This window comes from Ailuropoda melanoleuca, chromosome 1 (genome assembly GCF_002007445.2).
Source record: "Ailuropoda melanoleuca isolate Jingjing chromosome 1, ASM200744v2, whole genome shotgun sequence".
NCBI lineage: Eukaryota > Metazoa > Chordata > Mammalia > Carnivora > Ursidae > Ailuropoda > Ailuropoda melanoleuca.
The window spans coordinates 98011243-98022620 of record NC_048218.1 but is presented as its reverse complement, the minus strand read 5'-3'; the positions used below and the strand labels follow the sequence as shown (position 1 = coordinate 98022620).

Here is an 11378-nt window from a genome sequence, read left to right as displayed (position 1 = left end):
TATCTTCTGCCTTCTCAGAAGGTTCAATCTCCCAGAAAGCCAGACCAATTTTGAAGCACCAGTGTGGCACTTTCACTTGGGAAGACAAATCGTCCATTTAGTGGCAAGTTGACTTTATTAGGTTCCTCCATCCTGGAAATGGTAACAAGTCATTCCCACAAGAATTGACACTTATTCTAGGGTTTTTTTTTTGTTTTGTTTTGTTTTTTTTTGGTTCTGTACACACAAAGCCCCAGCAAATACCACTACATAGAGACTTACAAAATGCCTGATACAGACACATGAGGTTTCACACGATACAGCTTCTAGCTAAGGAATACATTCCCACTGACGGAGGCACAGGACAATCCAACCGGCACGCACTCTCAGTAGAAAATAATCACTATGGTTATTTCCTAAGGAAGGAGGCTCAATAAAATTCACATTACCATTACACACATCTTAAGCTTTCCCAATGGACCCATGAAAATTCAGAATTACAGTAAAAGTGGCCTCTATGAAATTGTAGTACAACTTTATGTTCTAGATATAAGGTTAAAAATAGAATCGAATGGTACAATCACATGTTTTCTAAACACAGATTAGGACTTAAGCTTCATTAAATGTTATGCAAAAACTTTTAAGACAGATGAGGAGTATATTTAAAGCTGTATTACAGAAATGCAACTTGCCACTTGAGTCATTGACTATTTTCAATTGGGGCGGGGGAGAAAACCAGAACAAAATAGGCTATCCTCAGATTAACAAGTTCATTTTCATTCTCAATTCTCACAGCTAGTCCTAGTGTACATAATAGTGTGCCACAGGAAATAGGAAGATAGACAAATGTGGCCGTATAGTGGACTAGAAATTGCATAATTTCAGTTGTAAGCATGGTTTGAGGAACTTTAGAGAAATTGTTTACCCCAAATACATGCTGAAATGCTACCCTAAATCTCACCCTTTGTTTTTTTTAGTGAGATGCTCCCTATATGCATACTATATTTAAGTAAAAAATTCTTAGAGAGGGATTAGAAGTAAATGTTCCACTTCCAGAAACAGTAGTCTAAGTGGCTAGAATCAGTCTAACAGAAATTGGGGAAAATATACAAAAGGGGGCAGAGGACAATTGCATAACTGACTAAGAGTGCTTACAGTGCCTTGATGGAATTTCATGCAATTTGTAAAGTACGAAAAAAAATGAAAACTTTTCTCATTTGCTTGTGAGATAAGAAAATACACCCATGACAGTTTCCAATACCTTTCCTGGGGGTCTTCTGAATTAAACTTGGAGGTTTGTATTTCTAGTTCCAAGAATCAGAAGACTCAGGACCTTGCATTGGGGTGCTGGGAGGGGACATAAAAATAGCTTGTGTTCTCAAGAGACCCTAAGAGGACAAGACTGGAGAGATGCCGTCCTCTTCTTTATTAAACCAAGAAGTCTTAATCATCACACGCTTTGCGTACACACATACACTTTTCCTAAAGCAATGAGGAACATAGGTAAGAAAGTACTGCAGTATTTAAATTTTTATTCCCATAAAGGTATTTTTCTTTTGAGCCAATGGCTTTCAAATTCCCCTTGGTTATGCCTTGAATTTACAAATAAAATTTTATTAATATGGATTGACAGCAAGGGTTTCTTCAGCAGTTATGTTGTTCCATTTCTATAAAAGGTAACTCTCCTGAACGGAAGAGTGGTAATAGAGAATTCTGTTTAATGACTTTAACTAACTTAATAGATTGGTAATTTTTTAAAGTAAAAGTATTTAATGCCACAATAAGGGTGCCTTTTCTCTGAGGAACAAATACCACAGAGCCCAGGTTCTTCCCACGCAATCAGGTCTTTTAGGGTTTTAATCTGGGAACCAACATTGGTGCCGCCAGTTTTATTTTCCTGAAAATATTAAAATGGGGAAAGATCCAGCTCTGCTATTCACTATACAATCCTTTGTTTAATTACTTGCATTTCTGTCACACGACACTTTCTTGCTTTCCATACCAAACATATTTGCACATTCTTTGTCCACTTTCATTGGTCAGTGGGATTTCTGCCTTCTAATATGAATAAGGAAAGTCTTTCTCATCTTTCTATTCTCAATGGAATCGTGCGTTTTGATTTTTTTCTCATTTTTTTTTGGCATTTCAGTGGGATTTTTAAAAGGAAAGAGAAATAAAAGACTGCTAATTGCCATCTTAAATTAGAATCCTAAACCCTAATTCTGGCATTTGTACAACCTGGTACCTTATGCTGTATCCTTACAGACCTCAGAAAATTCTTAGGTAAATTTGAAGACCCAGTGAATTCTTCCTTCAGATTTTCGTCTGAAAGCCCTTTCCATATTTGAGGAATATAGCAAGGTGTAGTTCTTATGGGAAAGCAGTATGCTGCTTTCTACTACCAAAACCAAATGGTTTCCCCTTTGACAACTGATACATAGATCATGGGTATTTGTATGACACATGCTGGATAGCTAGTTTGCACAAGCATACCCCAAAAGCCCCTGTTAATCATGATTTTGAAAACTTAGTGATCCTGTCTTCCCCCTATATTCGCATATTCGCAAGCAGAACGTGCAATGGAAGTGTTGTTTAGTATTCAAGGTCAGCAGCATTGGGCGTAGCCAACCCAGAGTGACTTTCTTGTACTGAAGAGTGTCCAGGTGGCAGACCCTGATCCCCTTGGAGACGACCATGCAAAGAGAAGGACCTCTTTGATAATTGCAAGCTTAAGTTGCTAGGATGTCAAAATTTGTTGCACATAGGTCCCAGCAGTGGATGCTTTGTCCAGTCAGCTGCTTCTGGACTCTGTAGCTACTTATGGGCCAAGCGCATGCGTTCCCGAGCTTCATTCCCACGTCCAAAAGGCTTTCAGCTGCTTCTGGCCAACGGTAGCAGGAGCAGCTGAGCCAAAGGGAGGCCCTGTTATTCAAAGGGGTTAAACACACATTCAGCAGAAAAATGGATATTCTGTCAAACAAGAAAGAGAGAACATAATTCATATGTGGAAGGCTGCACAGACTGGAACCAAGAGATGCTGAAGCTGGCACTGGTTCTGACGCAGCAGGACATCATCCACATCTCATCGTCTTTCAAGCTCATGGGGGACTTGAACTCAAATGAACTCTTAAGGTCAAAGCCTTCTCAAACATGCTGAACAGCTGGTGTGAGGGGCATCATCCCCAAGCACGGTGGGCTTCTTATCAATGGCTGATGTTGCCTGGAGAATGTGCAGTTGCTGCTAGACTCACACGGCCTCCACGGCACCTTCGCCAACAACTTCTACACCTACCGTGTTTGGCATGGGGAGTGCACTGTGGCACCAACCTGTGTCAGAAGCCAGTCCCGTTTAAGGGGTGGAACATGGTGCCCAGAGCCCATTCTTCCTGGTATTTTCTGCCTCAGGAACCTCCTGGCCAGAGGCTCTGGGCCCCTGACACAGCCAGATCTCTTGGGGACATTTGGCTTCCTGAGATGGTCACTCTTTGCTTGAAGTGGCTTCCTTCCTTCTGTGCCTTGGACTCTGGGGCCCACCTCTGGGGCTCCCAAGATGGGCCTGGCATTGCAAACTCAGTTCTGCTATGAGAAGCCACCAAAAAAAAATATATATATATATAATTAAAAAGAAAAACTAAGCTAAGACATGAGGTTTAGTATAAATTATTGTTTTATACTTATTAGAGAACTATAGGTTTATTTAAATAAAATTTTATCATGAATTAGTCACTCTTATAATCTACAATAGAAATAGTAATGGAATAAACTAGTTAAGGTATTACTAAAGTATCTTTAAATTCGTAAATTCAATGTCTGAATTTTGAATTGTTTTCAACTTGGAGTCATTGATATATTGATTTTTCCATGCAATATTTTCTGTGTCCCCAAGACTGTTGATGGTGCAGCAGGATTTCTTTTTTAAAAGTGTTCTCTTATAGCTCTGGGGTATTCTTCCAAGCTTCTAACACTCTTCAAGTTTTGAGGCTAGATTGTTCTAAATTTATTAAACTCTTATTCATTCACTCAATTAAATCACAGGGAAGTTAAACAGCTCTGTCCAAAATGCAAATTTTCTGACAAATTGAGTGTCAACAATTGAACAATGGTCTGGCCAGTCACATGAATCTATCTTACTAACTTCTTGGTTCTTTAAAATTTAATCCCTCTCTTCTAAGGGGTTGGCAATCTCTACTGCCTTCAGGCGCATTATATTTACTTTGATTGGTTACCCTGTTGCACAAATTTGGTGCCAAAAGTTAACGGCTTCTTTTACTTGTGCGATGTTTTATTTCTGAATTAGTAGCCTGAGTAAAGCAGATTGCTCTCCTCAATATTATGGGTGTGCCTCATCCAATTGGTTAAGGCCGGAATAGAACGAAAGGCTGAGTAAAGGAGAATTCACGCTTTCTGCCTCAATGTCTTAAAGCTGAGAAATCTGTGTTCTCCTTCCTTCAGACTCAGACTCTGACTAGAGTTATACCACAGGCTTGCCTGAGATTTCAGCTTGTTAATTGCAGATCTTGGGACTTTTAGCCAATTGGCATGAAACAGTTCCTTATAATGAATTATATACTATATAATATACTCTATTACTATACTATTATATGAAACATATAGTATATATACTATATAATAAATATATATAACACATAATTATATATATATATTTTATTTATTCATTTATATATACATACACACACAATTGGTCTATTTCTCTGGCCAACCCAAACTAATACAATGAGGACCTTGCTAAAATGTAACTTCTGATTTATTAAACTTGGGGGTGGAATGATGAAAGCTAAGATTCTGCCTTTGCTATGGATCTTAGATGACGTCAATACTTTAGTAACAAGTAGCAGGGATGTCAAGCTTTTGGTTTTTGCTCTATAACAGAATATGGAGTTGTAGTAATGCCCCATTAGTATAAAATATAGACTTTCTGGGAACACAGTAAACTATAATTTTAAAAACAGATTGAGGTAACCTGTAGCCCATGATTTTGTTGTTTGTTTCAAGAAAGGCAAGTCTGAGTAATATACGGAGTTGTTGAATGGCTATATTATACACCTGAAACTAATATAACACTGTATGTTAACTACACTGAATTAAAATAAAGAAAAGGGAAGAGGGGAAAAAAGGATAAGTTTGTAAACCCATAAATGACTTTGCACCTTGCTTCAGGAAATTCCTGAAACCCAAAGTGAATGACTTACAAAAACCTCACAAACATTGCCTAATTCCCATCAGTTTTCTGCAATAAAGGACCCACGTTAAACCACTTGAGCCCAGATTCCCCACAATGTTTATACATATCTGACTTCTGACTCCCCCTAAGGTAGTTCAAAGACCCTGCCAAGGTGGTATTTTCCCTTCTTGCAGTGTGGTCAAATAAACTCAGGTTTGCTTTTTAACAGGTTGTCTGGTAATAATTCATAAAGGTTTTTTTTTCCCTTTTAATCTCAGATTAATCTTTTTGAAGACATTTTGAGTGGCAGTTAAACACAACATGTGCTATTCCAACAATGTAGATAACTCAATTTAATGATAATATCAAAAGCAATGATTATCTTTGCATGAGTGTAGGTAATAGCTACTAAATCAGGACTGCCACCTGACCAACATTGAATGTAACACCAGTTTTTGAAAGGTGCATCTGAAAATCAGTGATGTTAAAAAATGATGTTAAAGGATGCGTTTAGAATCTCTGAAATATAGTTTTTCAAAATCTATTACTAGATGTCATATGCACATAAGCACTTCCCATAGTAAGGAAGGGAAACTAGAGGATAAAAATAAATTATAAGAATCCCAAAGATTCAGAGCAGAACTGGCTACAAAATTTGCAGGGCCCAGGGCAAAACGAAAATATGGGGTCCTTTGTCAAAAATTAAGATTTCAAGATGAATTAACCAATTATGGGACCCTTCTAAGTGTGGGGATCTGTGGAACCGCATAGGTCAATGCCCAGGAGTGTGGCCCTGGCTCACCACATCTGACACACGGAAACTTCAAAGTCCCCATTGCTGCAGCGTAGCCTTGTGGTTAAGAGCACAAATCTCAGCTCTGCCATTAACATTTTCATGGCATTGAACAAGGTAGGTAACGATTCTGAACCTAGTTTCCCCATCTGTAAATGAGGATAATAATAATACCTATGAAACAGGGTTGTTGAGAGATTTAAGTCAGTTTAAAATATACAAAGTGCTAAAAAGAGAGAAACTGATGACCTGGGAGGCTTACCCCCACACAAACACCACACATCCACTTTCTGATCATTTAGGAAAAGGCTAGTTCAACAGGAACTCTGAGGAACAGCTTTAAACGTTGATATGCAAACTCCCTAGTTGAGCTCCTCAGGTCACTGAAGATTAATTCCTGTGCCAGATGTTTCCATTATTACATAGTTGGCTGCATGTTTTTAACTTCTTTGTTATGCTTAGAATCGCTTCTGAAGTTCCTCTCGTTTAGCAAGATGGTCCCAGGCCAAAATATACCTCTGTACAAATGGTGAAAGGATGGAGGGGTGATCATTCTGCTGGATATATATGGATATCCTGCCTGTTGCCGTTGGTGAGTGTGTGAGTTCCTTTGCCCAGCAAGTACACAAGACAGTAGCAGGCATGACACAGGTGCTATGTATGTTTCCTGCTAGCCATTTACCTGAGAAGACTATATCTACCCTGCCTTAATGACATGGGGAATTCCCTGAAAAATAATTTTATTCCTCCTTGTATTGGTTTCAAGTGGTTGCTTTAACACGCTTGAAACAACATAGATTTATTCTCTCTCAGTTCTAGAGGTCAGAAGTTTGAAATCAAGATGTCGGTACGGCCGCACTCCCTCAAGGGCTCTGAGGAAGAATCCATTCTATGCTTCTTTCTAGCTTCTGGTGGCAGCCAGCAATCCTTGGCGTTCCTTGGCTTTCAGCTACATATCTCCAATCTCTGCCTCCACCTTCACATCATCTTCTACTCTGTGGATGTCCTCTCCTCCATGTATCCGTCCCTAAACTCCCTCCTCCTCTCTTATAAGGATACATATGATTACATTTTAGGGTTCATCTGTGTAATCCAATCCAAGAATAGCTGCTCCTCTCAAGACATGTATGTCATATATATATATATACACACACACATAATTTTTTGTCATAGAAGACAACATTCACTTTTTTTCACCATATAAGGCAATAGTCACAGGTTCTGGGGATTAGAACCTGGACACATTTTTTGGAGGGACATCAGTTAGCCTACTTCATTCCTCATCTACCACACATCTTTAATTTCTACCCAAAGGAATATTTTTCAACCTGTTTGTGCATTGGAATCACCTAGGGAGTTTTAAAAAATCTGGATGCCAGAGTTCGTCCGCAGGAATACCAATATAATTAGTTTGGGAAATGGTCTGGGCACCAGGAATCTTTAAATCCTCCCAGCAGATTTTGAAACTCAGCCAGGGTTGGGAAACATTGAATTAGTAATAGCTAAAATTCTCTAGTGATTGTCAATTTAAAGACAACTTTGAAAAGAGGCATTATACCAAAAGATTTTCAGTGTTTTATTTTAATAATTTACATTATAAAAAATCTGGGGAGTGTAGATGGGGGGATTTTGGTTACATAATAGATATCCCTACGAGACTCTCCTATAATAATTTCTGATGTATGGACTTTGGTTCTTCCCCTTAGCCTTTTTACTCAGTGTAACCAGAGATATTCTCCAAGGTAACTATGCCTAGGGAAGGAAATACTGAGATATTTTAAGGAATTTTAAACAAAGACTGTGAAGCAATACTGTAGATATTGTGACATTATTATGTCAAGCAGCTGTATCACTTTAGATATCACCAGAAATGTAAGCTAGGTATTATTGCTCAACATACTTTTCAATTAATTATTGTGATTATTATGAATATTATTATCAGTGTGTGTGACATGGAAACTCATTTTAGAAAATGTACTATTGATTCACATTTTCTTTTTCAGATATAAGGTATTTTATATTCATTCATGTTTCCTTTCTTGGAATTTCTTTTCATGTCTTATCCTATTTTTTGATTGAGTTTATATTTTTAATTTTACATTTAGAAGTTCTGAATATATTCTGAATATTACTCTATTTTCAGTTATATTTGTGCTAATTATTTCCCAAAATTTAGAGATTTTTTTTAAGATTTTATTTATTTATTTATTTGAAGGAGAGAGAGACAGCCAGCGAGAGAGGGAACACAAGCAGGGGGAGTGGGAGAGGAAGAAAGGCTCCCAGTGGGAGGAGCCTGACATGGGACTCGATCCCAGAACGCTGGGATCACGCCCTGAGCCGAAGGCAGACGCTTAACGACTGCGCCACCCAGGTGCCCCAGTACACTATTTTTTTTTAAAGCAGCTTCAGGTTCACAACAAAATTGAATAGGCAATACGTAGAGCTCTCTTATACCCCTTACCCCATATAAAGCCTCTGTCACTAGCAATTCCACACCAGGGTGGTACATTTGTACGACCCAAAGACCACAGTTTATATTAGGGCTCATTCTTGGTGCTCCATTTTCTATGGGTTTTGACAAATATATAATGTACACATAGCCACCATTGTAGTATCATATGGAATAGTTTCACTGCTCTAAAAGTCTTCTGTGACCTGCCTGTTCACCTTTCCCTCTCCCCACCATATCTATCCTACTGTAGGCTATTTGTTTATTATTTATTTATTTATTTATATGTTTGTTTATTGGTAGAAAGGAGGAGAGGTAAATAATGGAAAAATACGTGTAAAAGAGTAAATTGTTATTTGATGTGTTCCTTGCGATAAAATGGAGTGAGTGAGTGCATTGGGAATGTCACAGGAAGAGGGCATATTGCATTTCCAAATGGGGTAATCATGAGAGACTTGAAGAAAAAGAGGGAGTTAGTCATGTGGGTGTGTGAGGAAGAGCCTTTTTGCTGAGAGACTAGTGAGTGAGAGGCTCCACCTGCATTTATGCAGTAATGGCAAGGAGGCCAGCAGGACTGAAGCAAGGTGAGGAATTAGCAAGAAGCCAGATTACTTAGGCCCTTGTACTCAGCTATTCACTGAGCTTTGCCAAGAATTTTGGGTTTCCTCTGGCTTTGAAACAGCAAGACTTTGAAGAGGTTTTAGCAGAAGAATGACATGATTTGATTTATGATTCAAAAGGAGCACTCCAGATGTACCATCGGGGATAGACGGCAGAGCATCAAGTATAAAAACAAGAGACCATTTAAGAGATTTACTGTAATCCAAGCAAGAGATCACAGCATACTGGGTTTGGGATGCAGTGGAGATGGCGAAATGTGGCTAGATTCTGCGTATATTCCCAAACAAAAGACAACAGGATTTCCTGAAGATTAGATGTGGAGTGAGAGAGAGAGACAGCTGAATCAAGGATAATCCTCTCTCTCTAAATTTAACTTGGAAAGACTGATGCAAAAATCTGGGGTTCTTTAATGTTCATTTCATCGTGAGGAGCACTCAATGCCCAGTAGCAGCTGTGCCAGCAGGACCAGCAATAGGGGGGGCAGCAGCCAGATCCAGGGTGGGGGTAATGCAATGCATTGTTCCCAGTCTTCAGCAGCAATGATGATGGCATCCTAACCTGACACTTATTTTAGTATAAATTGTATGTAGATCAGGCTGCACAGCCACTTTTTGCTCCTGCCCGTTTCCCAACCATTATTTGAGCTAATATATAAGTTTTAAATAAAATTCATTGTCTCATTCTTGTTGTATGCAGTGCCCAGTTACAGTCATGTCTCAAATATGCATTTTGATAAATAAGGGGTTAACTTAATATCAAGAGGGTAAAATGATGAATAAATTAAGTTATTTGATTAAAAATACCTAAGGTTGTGGGGCGCCTGGGTGGCTCAGTCACTTAAGTGTCTGACTTTGGCTAAGGTCATGATCTTGGGGTCCTGGAATAAAGCCCCGCCTCTGCTCCCTGCTCAGTGACAAGTCTGCTTATCCTTTTCCCTCTTCTTCTGCCCCTCCCCCGCTCATGCTCTCTTTCTCTCTCTCTCAAATAAATAAGATAAAATAAAATGATAAAATATAGTAAAATAAAAAAGATCTTTTATATATTTATATAGTTTGGAGCCAAGTCCTTACCAAATATGTTCTTTACAGATATTTTCTCCCAGTCTGTGGCCTGCCTTTTCATTCTATGTCCAGTGTCTTTTCCAGAGCAGAAGGTTTTATTTTTTTAAAGATTTATTTATTTATTTATTTATTTATTAGACAGAAACATCCAGCAAGACAGGGAACACAAACAGGGGGAGTGGGAGAGGGAGAAGCAGGCTCCTAGTGGAGGAGCCTGATGTGGGGCTCGACCCCAGAATGCTGGGATCATGCCCTGAGCATGAAGGCAGACGCTTAACGACTGTGCCACCCAGGCGCCACAATAACTTCAATTATTTTTATGTATCATGCTTTTGTTCTTACATCTAATAACTCATGACCAAACCCAAAATCTCATAAATTTTCTCCTGTTTTATTCTAGGAGATTTATAGTTTTGCATTTTTACCTTTAAGTCTATTAACCTATTTTTATGTGTATGGGAAGGTTAAAATTTCTATGTCTTGTTCCATTTATTTTCATATGATACCCAATTTTCCTACAACCATTTGTTGAAAAGAATACACTTTCTCCTTTGACTTGGCTTTTCTCCTTTTCAAACACTAGTTTATTGTATTTGTGCATGTTTCTGGGTTCTCTGTTCTGCCGCATTGATGTATGTGTTTATTTCTTCACCAGTACCACACTGTCTTGCTTGATTATTGTAGCCGTACATTATATTTGAAATCAGGGAGTGTGAGTTTTCAACTTTGTTCTTCTTCACCGTTATTTTGGCTATTCTAAGTCTCTTGACTCTCCATATAAACCTTGGAATCAATTTGTTGATATCTGTGGAACACCTTGCTGAAATTTTGAAAATGCATTGCATCTACAGATCAAGTTGGGAAGAGACTGACATCTTAAAAATATTGAGTCTTCTAATTCATGAACACAGAATCTCTCCTTTTTCTTAGATCTTCTTTGGTTTCTTTCATAAGTATTGTGTAGTTTTTCATATATAGATTCTGTACATATTTTTGTTACATTTATGCTTACTTTTTGATGCCATAATAAATAGTATTTTCTTTTAATTTTCAAATGCAATCATTCATTGATGGTATATAGGAAAACAATTGACTTTTGAATATTAGCCTTTTAACCTGAAACCCTGCTATTCTTGCTTATTAGTTCCAGGAATATTCTTGTGATTTCTTGAGAGAAGGGAGATTTTTTTTGCATAGACGATCATGTCCTCTTTAAGGACAGTTTTATTTCTTCTTTTCTAGTCTCTTTCTCTCTACATATATAGATTAGAGATAGATGATATAGATATAGAG

General features: G+C 38.1%; 1 pseudogene; it reads left to right on the top strand.

Annotated features, from left to right (window-relative positions):
- The first annotated feature begins 2812 nt into the window (after window positions 1-2812).
- The window catches only part of LOC100474300, a 31040-nt pseudogene continuing 22474 nt past the window's right edge, over window positions 2813-11378 (top strand).